This window comes from Heloderma suspectum, chromosome 2 (genome assembly GCF_057233095.1).
Source record: "Heloderma suspectum isolate Gila_16-S chromosome 2, 16-S_ref, whole genome shotgun sequence".
In the NCBI taxonomy this organism is placed as follows: Eukaryota; Metazoa; Chordata; class Lepidosauria; order Squamata; family Helodermatidae; genus Heloderma; species Heloderma suspectum.
The window spans coordinates 186,783,902-186,795,987 of record NC_139459.1 but is presented as its reverse complement, the minus strand read 5'-3'; the positions used below and the strand labels follow the sequence as shown (position 1 = coordinate 186,795,987).

The 12,086-nt window shown below is 40.6% G+C and overlaps 1 protein-coding gene across 5 annotated transcripts in view; it reads right to left on the bottom strand.

Annotated features, from left to right (window-relative positions):
* LOC146353562 (cyclic AMP-dependent transcription factor ATF-7) overlaps positions 1–12,086 on the bottom strand; it is a 136,418-nt gene that overhangs the window by 85,939 nt on the left and 38,393 nt on the right. The gene's annotated exons all lie outside the window — the stretch shown is intronic.

The following is a 12,086-nucleotide window of genomic DNA, read 5'->3' as shown; positions in this document are numbered from 1 at the left end:
CAGGGGAAGCCAATTCAGTGCTCAAATTCCGTGTGTGTGCATGTGCGTGCCTGTGTGCACGAAGGACCTCATACCTCTCACTTTTTGCAACAGTTCTCTTAGCTACTGTTTTGAGAAGGTTTTGGGGGGAGGTGTAATTTGGCTAAAACAGGGGGGACGTGGATTTCATTAAACTACTTTACTTTTCCTCCCCAACTCAAGCATTGGACTAATTACTCATAACACTGCATGGGGCCATGGGGGTGAGGAATAAATGAAGAAAATACCAACACTGGGTCCCACATTCAGACTGAAATTAGAGACCAGTCCTGGGAGGACCGAAGATGGCTTCACCACATCAGTTTCCATATCAAACTCAGATTACAACATATTTTTAAAATGCCACATGTTTGATTTAAGATGTCCCAAAGTGCTCTGAAGTTGGGCATTGATTTGGAAGTGCTAAGCCTTGTTATTTGATTAACACACAGCTGGCAGTGGCTTCCCTTAGAAATAATGCAAATCAAACATTCACTGCTGGGCCTCCTTCAACTGAATATTTGCCCCAAGTCAAGGATAATCACTCATAAATACAGAACATTTGACTTTATGGCCTTTTGGTAGCTTCCAACTCTGGTAATGAACAACGAACAGAGTAGCAATCACAGAACTGGAAGACACTAATAAGGTCACTGAGTCAAATAAACCGCCCCTTCATCAATTATCACCACTTTTTCCCTCCCATGACTACCCTTGATCCAATATGCTTCAGAGCAAATAGTACCAAGTCATCTTAAGCAGGCGAGCCAAGATTCCAACTATAAAGTCAAATACAACACACACAGACACCCTAAGTCCTTAATGCCCTGGTACCACATGAAACAAATGTGCCTGATTAAAGCAGACTGCTACTCCCAAGGCTGCAAGTCCTAGACTGTGACTGTGGTATCCATACAAATAGTACTTTTACCTCCACCCCATCCCAACGTTCAATTTCTAATCATAGTACCAGCTTTGTGGCAAAACTCCCAAAGTAGTTTCCATGAACACAGATTTAACTTAATCCAGACAAGGTATGAAGAACTGTTGGTAGAGAAACCACCTGACAGAGGTTTAGGGATACAGTTGACTTTGAACAGGGTTTCACTCCCCTAATAGATCAGGTACGTAGTTTGGGGGTGCTCCTTCATCCAGTGCTGCTGTCGCTGTCATCTCATAAAGTTGGCATTTGTAAAATGCACTGTTTTTATTGATTTTAAATACTTTGGGTTTATTTGATAAAGAAAAGCAGAACATAAACTGGTAAATTCATTTTAAGTAAAGAAGCGAGATTGTGTCTCTAGCCCTAAAGAGACGTGGCAGCACATTGCATAAGAATGTCACTCATGTTACTCACTAGCCTGTAGCTACGCCAAGAGTAAAAATGTATCATTGAAGCAATCCCCAGAATGAGCCATAAACCATACATACATCAAGTAAAATCACTATTGCAAGCAACACAAAGTCCAGAAAGCAAAGACAGGAAAACAAACTCTCTCTTTTCTAAGTACAGCAAATGCATTAAGTCAGCAGCCATTAGTACAAAAAGTTGTGAACAAAACTTGTCTTTCAAGCTCTCATTTCCAAGTCCTAGGAACTGATCTCAGGGGCTCTGGGTTGAGGAACATACACAGTCCAGATCTGGATTCGGGAATAGTAGTCCTGGGCCCCAGCCTGGCCACCACACCTGCATCTTGAGGTGAGGAATGCAGCCATGGCTCTGTGTTCCCTTGTCCATGGAGACACAGAGCCTTCTCTGTGGTGGTGCCCAGCCTTGGGAGACCCACCAGGAGCATTCCCCATCCATTAACAGATTTGGATTACTGCTATCATATGCATAATATAACATTTAATTATATATTTATTCTAGACTTTTTTTAGTATTGTGATGGGCGGTTTATATTTTTACATAAAAATAACAAATAAAATATTTTAAAAAGAGAAAAAAAACCTACACCAAAGTGCCTTCTGTGTAAAAATTTTGCAACATGTGAAGAGATCTACAGATCTAGACCAGAACCTTTCGAAAGTATCTTGCAAAGAACCACAGTAAAAATTTTCAGCCTTCTGAACAAAATGCTGTTAAAATGCTCCCCTAGTAGAAGTAACCTACTTCTGCTCTCCTTGGATAGAAGCTGAAGCTAAGACCCATAAATCAAGCCTGTTGCCTGTGGTCTACATAGATCTCTCAACATAGGGATAGGCTTTCAAAAAGGCGGTCATGGGCAACCTGCTTAGCACTGCAGTGTGCATGTACCTCCTTGGATCGTGGCCTAAAGGATTAGGTTTCATGACACATCCAAAGCAGTATGTTATCAAAGGGACTGGCTCTTATTTAGAAGAGGAAGGGATTTGGAGAGCTGTCCAGAGTAATTTACATTTGACAGACAAGTGCTTGTGTTGATACAGCACAGCATGTGGGGCTCAACTGATTCTTAAGGTCTGCAGTGAATCCTCACTGTAAGAATGATTAAGCTTTCAGGTTACTGGAAGTGCTGCTATTAAACAATATTTAAGCCTTTAATTATATTTTAGAGTACAGAACATGTTATAGTGGTTTTGTAGTTAAAGGTCTGTCAACATTTCCATTTTAAACCCCCATTTCTAAGGGGTTTATAATTTGATTGTAAAAATTCATTCTAGGCTGGAACTTGGCATACAGGAGCTTAGCCCGGGAGCTTTTTCTTTATTATCCAATTTGGTTTAAATTGGTTTGGCCATTTTTAAGTTATAGGCGTGTTAAAAAATAAACGTTCACTGGCTTCAGATGACTTTTCAAACTTATTATTCAAAAATTAGCTTACCACACTCCCACATAGAAAGATACCCGTTTGAGCAAAATACAGAAGGAAAAAAGAACACTGTTGGGTTGCCTTGCACATATAAAATGTAAATCCTTCCTAGTCAATGACTGCAGCCTTAAGAATTACGCGGATAAGTTTTGTTACTACAATTTCAGAATATGTCTATCATACAACAAAACATGTTTTCTAGATTTGGCATGCAGCCACCTTGGTGATGAGTTGAAGCAAATCTGATTTTTCTGACATGAGAGTGTTATTACGCTCATGTCTTGCTCATGTGCTTCTCATTGGCATCTGACTGGCCACTGGACCACCTGGTTTTGCAAGGAGGCATTAATTACTATCAGGATCCAGTTGGATAATCTCTCCCTCCCCCCCCCCCACTTGTTAGATGTTATCAGCCCTGGTTGAGCAAGTATGTGAAGACATTTGGCCTACCAAAACACCTGTCCACATCCCCAAGCTACAAGTGAAAGTTATTCCACAGACCGTGCTCATGCCCACAGGCCCAAGAGCAACACAGATCAAAGTTGATGGGGAAAATGTAGAGCAATATAGCTGGCCCTTCAGGGGAGGGATCCTGACAAAAACACCTACATTGACACAAGAGTAAAGAATATAGCCTCTTGTACTATACCAAGTAGGAGGGGTTAGCCCACTGTTTTCTGTTCTAATTAAGCTACCCATGGGGAGGGACCCAGGAAGAGCCTGCATCTGTCTTGGCAGCTGTTCACCTTCCCTTGGGGGGCCTGCCTCACACATGGGGAACACTGCAGATAGTGTTTTTGCAAATAGCATTTGCAAAAAAGGCAAATGCTATTTTGGGCTGCATTAATAGAAGCACAGCTTCCAAATCCCAGGAAGTACTAGTTCCCCTCTACCCAGCACTGGTTAGGCCTCATCTAGAGTATTGTGTCCAGTTCTAGGCACCACATTTTAAGAAGGATGCAGACTAACTGGAGAGGGTTCAGAGGAGGGCAACAAAGATGATCAGGGGGCTGGAAACAAAGCCCTATGAGGAGAGACTGAAAGAACTGGGCATGTTTAGCCTTGGGAAGAGAAGACTGAGGGGAGACAGGATAGCGCTCTTCAAGTACTTGAAAGGTTGTCACAGAGAGGAAGGCCAGGATCTCTTCTTGATCATCCCAGAGTGCTCAGGTATACAGGAAGCTAGATTCTGGCTGAACATCAGGAAAAAATTCCTGATTGTTACAGCAATACGACAATGGAACCAATTACCTAGGGAGGTAGTGGGTCTCCCACATTGGAGGCATTCAAGACGAGGCTGGACAGCCATCTGTCGGGGATGCTCTGACTTGGATTCCTGCATTGAGCAGGGGGTTGGCCTTGTAGGCGCCTTCCAACCCTACTATTCTATGATTCTAGTTTTATTTCAGATATACTCATTGCCTATGGCAACATTCAGAAAATAAAAGGATTTTAAAGCAAAAGGAAGACACTTCCCTTTTACAGGTACTTCTCTCTTTTGTTGGCTTCAAGCAGATATTCCGGAGGAGAGCATTCATTGTGCATACTTTTAGACAGCTGTTTGAAAACAGGCTTGGGGGCTATAATCAACCTTCAATGACCAACTACCAAACATAATTAACATAGTGCAGACAGGAAAGAACTCTCTAAATGGATGTAGGGGTTTGTGTTTTAATGCACCAGTGCACAGATTTGAAGTCTTTTCTACAATCATGTGATTTGCCACTGAAAAGTCAAAGACAGCAAGGGCAGCCCACCACTGGAAAGCTTCCTGAAAGGAGAGGGCACCTTCTGCCCCTCCCGTCTTTTTAATACAAGAACTTGTATAACAGGAATAATCTATATTGGTTTGTATTATACCAGCTATAAAACACACCTTAGCTTCAGTGCCATGTTTAACCAATCACAGAAGCCATTTGTTGGCTCGTATATTACAAAGCAATAGAGATTTAAGGGATAATGGTTATAGTGGCAGAGTATACAAAGCAATAAACTACTTTTGAGGTTGGTTAAATGCCAAGTGATGCTGAGGCTTCAGTGCCATAAACATTATTTCTATTATATGACAAGATAAGAGGATACAATAAAGCACAAAGAAGGAGAGTCATTTTCTGGCCTCATGCAGGTTCTGAGCTTTTGATTTCTTGGACGTTCTACAGATGACACCCTTAGCAGCATAGGCTTAAGGGGAATAAATTGTCAGAGAGGTAGGTTTAAAAAGCAGACAATTGTTTGAGGAAATGGCTTGTATAAAAGTAGTGATGCGATCAGACTCTAAGTGGTGATTTGTGGTAAGTATTAAAAAGTGAAATGTTCTGATTTTTTTTTCTTGGTAGCAGCCTAAAGTCTCTGCCTTGCAGAATACAGCCAGCGTTATTGCACCACCCATTAAAAAAAGGCTCTACTACAAGACAGCTGTACTGGATGAAGTATACTAATGATAGCCGTCTATTTTAAATACTTTATAATGCTATCTACAAATGCCATATGCTTGGGATTTAATAAAGGGGGTAGAAATGGAAGGGAATGCATAGCATTAACAATGAGCCACTATATTTTGTGACAGCCAGACAAGGATTGAATTGCACCTTTCAAATGAACATTTTAGAACAACTTCAAAAAGGAAAGCTGTTTTGTTTTAAGTTTTATGGTACTGCAACATGCTCAGTATCACCTGGTAAGTCTGTCACAGAATTCTGAAGCTATGCCAGAGTATTCTGGCCATCTGAAGGATATGGCTGAGTGCACCTAGCCTGGAGTTGCACTGTTGGCACAGAAGTTGTGCAAGCACCCTATCAGGTGCACAGTTCAATTTAGTTTTGCCAACCAACCACTGAAATACACTCCCACAAAAAGCTTCTGCAAGCAGACTGGAAACTGTGTACTCAATGGCAGGTCAAGCTGTGAAATGGACATATGGTGCTTCTCCATGAGTAAAAATAATAAACTGACTGAACCCACTCGATCCACATGCCTGACATGGCAGTTTGATTGTGTAAAATGGCCCTCAGCCCCTCTCTCTCTAGCGACACCAATTTTATGTCTTTGAGACAGTTAATACAAGAGCGTATTTCGGCAGGTCTATTGAGAAGGTTGCATCATTATACATTTTTAGTCAATACCTTTCTGCTTTAACGACACTGCTAAATTTTATTGCTCACATTTAGCTCCATTGAGGGTATGCTTTATTATCTCAAAGTATTTTAAATAGCTTTAGAAGATTATGTTAAGTAGCCATTGGGGATGCCCAGTACCTTGGTCAACAGCACTATTTGGATCAATTGCACTTGACACTGTTAGCTAAAACCCAGGAATGCGTCTTGTAAGACATTTTCTTCTCTGTAGCATTGTATATTTTCTTCACAGTATCAGCTACATATAAGCAGTTACTTTCCCCTTCAATGTACGTTGTAAACAAGGTTCCACCATTACAATCTGTACAGGCAGTGTTGAACAGTGAGGGGCAATTTCACCAGTCTTATGAAAAAGGTAGAATTTGGGTAAATAGCAAACTCTACCCATCCAGTTATATGGCTATATTATTCTGAATGTAAAGGAGATAAATATCATGTGCAAAGAGACCTACGCACCTGAGAGAACTACTTGGGCATATTTTGATTATCGCAGTTTCCCTTAAATATCCAAGCATGTTACTTCCGAGTATGTCAGTGAGAGAAGAACTTGATGTTTAGTACTTTGCAGTGTTTACTCTATTTATCTGCATATATTTAGGAACTTAGGGGTAGAAAACGTCCACAGAAAACTGATTTTCTTAAAATAAAACACCTCCCCAACTTCTCTCTCTCTCTCTCTCTCTCTCTCTCTCTCTCTCTATATATATATATATATATATTCATTCTACAGTATTCTTTTCCCAGAAATTACTATGCTGGGTTTAAAATTATAGGGCAACAGCTTTAAGTTAAACATTAGAGGAAAGTTTCCAAACTATCAGGAGAGCAGTGAACTTTCCACAGGTGGACTATGGACAAGCATCTGTCTGGGTGGCTTTTTGCAGCAGATATACTGTCTCAGGGCAGAAACTGCAGCCAATAGGCTTCTAGGTTCATTCCAATGAGATATCTTCAGTGTGAAAGGCTTGGGCAGCTCTCAAAAAAAAAAAAAATCATGAAGGAGAATAGTCTTGGGCTTTGTCTCATTTCTCTCTTTGGCTGGATTCAAGCATCCAGTTTGTTGAGACAGCCATATGTGTGCCAGTGTGATGGACTGGTAAGAATGCTGGACTTGGAGAGGAGAACCGGGATCAAATAACCACTCAGCCGTGAAGCTCAAGCTCTTAAGTGAGCATCTCTCAGCCTCACCTACTTCACAGGATTGTTAAAAACATAAGAGATCATGACCACGTATGCTGCCCTGGAGCAATACAGAAGAAGGACTTTTAAAACTGTTGAAGCACATAATAAGAATGTGTCTACAGCAGGTACCAGACATTTGTTGTCACTAAGTTGTGGGAATCAAATAGAAATGAGGATGCCTAAGGGACAGAATGTGCGCAACATGCACTGGCACCACCTCGACTGTCATCCCATGTTCAGCAAACTAGATTTCTATAGCTTATCCAGAAGCTTGAAGACCTTATATCCTATTGCTCACTTGGCCCATACACAGGCAATCCAGTTCCGCTCAATTCTTAAACACTTGGTATCTGAAAAACTCTAATTGAGAACACAGTGGCTGACTGCCTCTTCCAACTCAATGCTCTAAAAGTGGCTTATCTGAGTGTGAGTGTTTTTGAATGGATTTTCATATTCTGTTTGGAGGGGGTGGGACATCAACAACAACTGGGCAGCCATATGGTTTTTTTTTAAGTAAAAAAGAAAAGATCATTCACTAGGAGGGCACTAAATTCTTCCTAGCTCTTAAATTGCAGGGGACCCTTGCAGACAGATGTCCTAGCTGTTCTAGTTACCATTGGTAGCTTCTATGTTATATAGGGGACTTCACCCTAAGCTCCTCTAGAAGGTACCCTTTGGGCTAGAATGGGAAAATCCATTAGATTTTGGGATGAAAAGTTTTTTTAAAAAAAAATTACTCCAAGAAAGAGTATCAGCTTGAAATGTGAAGGGCTCCTAATTCTCCAGGAAGCAGCTGACTGTACCTGCAGCTTCTGTTTTTCTGCAGTATCCTTCTATTGAAAGAACATTCTTTTTTGCACTTGTATAGCTGTTCTCATCTTATATCAGGGTGAACCCTGGCAGACAGATGTCCGACCCTCTCAAGCTACCTACCATTTAATACTTAGATCACACATGGGAGGGCAGTCTTTGGTTAGGGAACTGAGTACTAAAGGCCTTGAGAGAGCTTCGAGTTGGGATTTTAAAGCTACAATCCTACACACACTTGTTAGGGTGTAAGCCCCATTGAAACCAGTAGGACTTACATCTGAGTAAGCATGTATAGGACTGCGCTGTAAATCAGCAAAAATCCTTCATTAAATTAAACTGGATCCATCCAGTTTATTCATGTGATTTGAGGGGGTAGGTTGTGGATGCAAAGTGAAACGTTTCAAAATTATTCCAAGGCAGATACTTGCTGGTTAATATGATTTCTGTGCAACCTTGAGAGCTAGGCATTTTTCTTCAAAAAAAAGAAAAGAAAGAAAGCTAAGATTCTTCAGATTTTAAAAGGAAAGTGCAAGCCACATAAATGTGACTCAGGAGTGTACATAGTCCCAGCCACAGGACATCTTAGATCTCCCTGCACCAACTCCCCCTTAAGGGACAAGTTCTTGTTGAGCAATCACTTCACAGTAGAGGTGGGGAGGGGGGAATGTGGAGAGGAATGGAAAGACTTGTCACCTGTCCTCTTAGAAAAGAAACTAGATAAACGACCTTCAGCAGAATCTTTTAAAAAGAAATATATGCAGCACATTTAGAACTCAGCTGTGTCACACCAAGCTTACTGCTGGGAAGTGATCATGTACAGAATCCAAAAATAACAGCCATTAAAGACCTAGCAACCAAACACATGTTTACAGGCCCATTAAAATCTTAGTAGTTTGGATTATAGGGTGAGGGATAAGAAGATCACGTAAATCAGTTTTAGGCTATCATACCCCTAATTACCACAACACTTTCCAAAAAAATAAAAGTACAATGGAAAAGAATTGGGAATGAAGCAATCAGCTGACAGTGAGCACACACACCTCAAACATCGCAATATTGAATGCATATTTCATATTGTTACCAGTCTTCAAGACTGGAAAGCTTTGGTAGCAATAGTTTTCAGCTTGCATTTCAAACTTGTTTCATTTGCTCTTATTTTTTCCTGCTTTTTAATTTTAACACCAATAAGAAAGAACTCCTAGGGACATAAGTGGATCTGCTCTTGGTGTCTTATACATTGCAAACCACAATTTTTTTTCATTTATCACATCATCAGTGAAGTGACAGCAGAAGACAGACCTCATTCCTCTCAGTCTAAAGTCAGAACCCTAGGTAAGAGCGTATTGATAGATATAATGAAACCACTTCCATCTTTAAAGTATTAGGTACATTCCTGAGCTCCCACCTCTAACACACCATACTTTGGAAAACAATAAATTAGTTTCCAACTAGAGGAAAATAAAAGGATATGCATAAATTGTATCAGGGTGGATTTCCTTCCTTTCTTTCAGAGAGGAAAAGGGTAAATAGAAGACAACTTCTCTTTAAATGCAGACAGGGAAGTTCCATCCCGGAATGCACCACTTTGAAAGCTGCTAAGCGCTCCATGAAGCAGATGCATTTCTAAGGTGACCATGCTGTGAACAGCACACCATTTGAAAAGGAAAAAAAACACAACTGCAAATACAGTACAGTGATGAGCTTTGACTGGCCACGTCTTCTTGGCATGTAGACAACTGCATGTCCTTGACATGTATACTCTTTCCCACTATGTATTTACAGATGTGTCTCTCTGCTACAAAATACATGCAAGAATGTGCTGGAAACACACACATAGCAGTCCTGGGTTTTCTCTAAACCTTGCAATACAGAGAGGAGAGTCTGTCAAGACACAGTACTAACTACATACAGTACATACCGATTTCCAGAAGGGTAGCTGTGTTTGTTTTCGATTTCCAGAACGGTAGCTGTGTTTTTGCTGCAACAGACTTAAGAGTCCTGCAGCACCTTAAAGATTAACAAATTTACTATGGCATAAGCATCTAAAGAGGTGGACTGTGGTTAATCTTGAAGATCCATAAGACTCTTTGTCTTATTTGCAGTGAAGTTAACTCTGACCATGTTCTAATGTGGGTCCTCCCTCACTGGAGGTCTTAAAGCAGAAGCGAGGAAGCCATCTTTTTGGCATCATCTAGCTCTGGATTTCCTGCATCGAGCAAGGGGTTGGACTAGATAGCCTACAACAACCCCTCCAACTCTGGGATCATATTAATGTTGAGTTTCTTGGCACTGGCTCCGATGTTCTGTTTCTTGGCCCTGTGAGCCACCCCGGTGATCAGTTATTGGACAGCAGCAACTTCTATGGCTGTGGCAGGTGGAACAACCAGCCACTTATAACCAGTTCACATTTAAAAAGCCTGTCCAGGAAACTTACGATGCTATCTAGGCAGCATATATGGACACCTCCGAGTAGCTTCCTGCTGTGGAACTCATGCCCAGAACACACAGCACAAATCATCAGGCTAATCTCATTTAATGACCATAACTAACATTGATCTGGTTTCCCTTTCCCTCCCTCCCTCAGCACCCCTTCCAAGGCCATCCCTTCCCCTCCAGTTGTGGACTTGACATGTTTTTGTTATGGCTAGTAATGTTATTAAAAAAGAAGACTTGTTTTTAAAAAAACAGGAAGCAAGTTGATGCCAACCAATGACAAATTGCCAATTGACAACCAATTGACAAATTGTCAACATTTGTATGTTTGACCACAAATGATGGCTCATACAGATTTTAAAAATGTGATGGTTGAACTGACCTAGCCGTTTCGAAGTGTACTCATAATCAAGTGCACACAGATTACAAGATGATTAATCCACAAAAATGCTGAAATGTGCTCCACTGGTATGGGCCCCCCTGCTTGCCACCAGCATGGAGAACTGAACCCTGGCAAAAAGTTTCATTGGAAAAGTTTCGGTCTTTTTTGAGAGAGAGATTTATATTTCATACTTGGAATACGCAAGTCATCACAGGTGCTTCATTCTTCTTCCAATTTCTTTTGTCCATCACAGATCAGTATACCATACAGTCCATATAAGGAAAACATCATGCAGATTGTGAAATACAAACTGTATTGCACACTTGTATATTGCAAGGAGGCTTCAGGGTCTTACACCTTTCAACCCAGCAGAAGCTCAGCTTGACTACCATGCAAGTAGTCCAATCTGATTCATGTTTACTCAGGAGTAAGCCTCAACGATTTCAGTGGGGCTTATTTCTAAGTAAGTGTATGAAGAATCATATTTTAAGAGCAGCTTCAGCTGTGTACTTTCTTATACTGAAGTCCACCGTTTTGTTTTATTTTTAAGTGAATTATGCACCCCATTACATAAACAGGCACATTCACATAGAGGAATTATTTATGGGCAAAGTATCTTAAGCACATAGCTAAAACCAACTTCTTTGGATTTGTGTTTGCATGCAGTACCACTTGAACATACAACCATTAATGTATTAAGTATCCAGCTGAAGTCATCTAATGGCAAAGACTTCTAAGAAAATTCACCACCTCAGCCAAAGAATTTCACCTACCCACCCTTAAATATAAAAGGGAAGGTTTATTTCTCCATTTGAAAATGAACACGCTCACCCAGGAGTGTATAACAACACAATTTGAGTCCCTGAGTTACTTAAACTAGCAGAAAAAGCCAAAGTATTATTCCTAAAGCTCCCAACAGACCCCTGAAATTTAGGGACTCACATAGCAGCATCGCTTTTAACTGAATTCTGTTTCTGAGCTGGAGGTTTTTGTCTTTTATTCTTTGCCCTTGCCATTTGATTGTTTGTATATGATATTTTACTGTAAACCACTATGGAACAATATATACATTTAATAAATAGACAAAAGTAATTCCAAGCTGCTTTTCAAAAATATGCTACTCTAACTAACAAACGCAATAGCTCTTCTTTGGTTAAATAAGCCTAAAAAGGAAATAAGCAACATTATCAGATATTAACTACAAACCAGGATAGGGTTTTCCTCTTCTGAATTCCACGGATATTACTGGAGGGGGGGGGGAATACCAGCAGAACACCAATATGGAACAAAAGCCAGGCAAATTTCATTACTCTGGAGCCCTTGCACTTGCTCGTA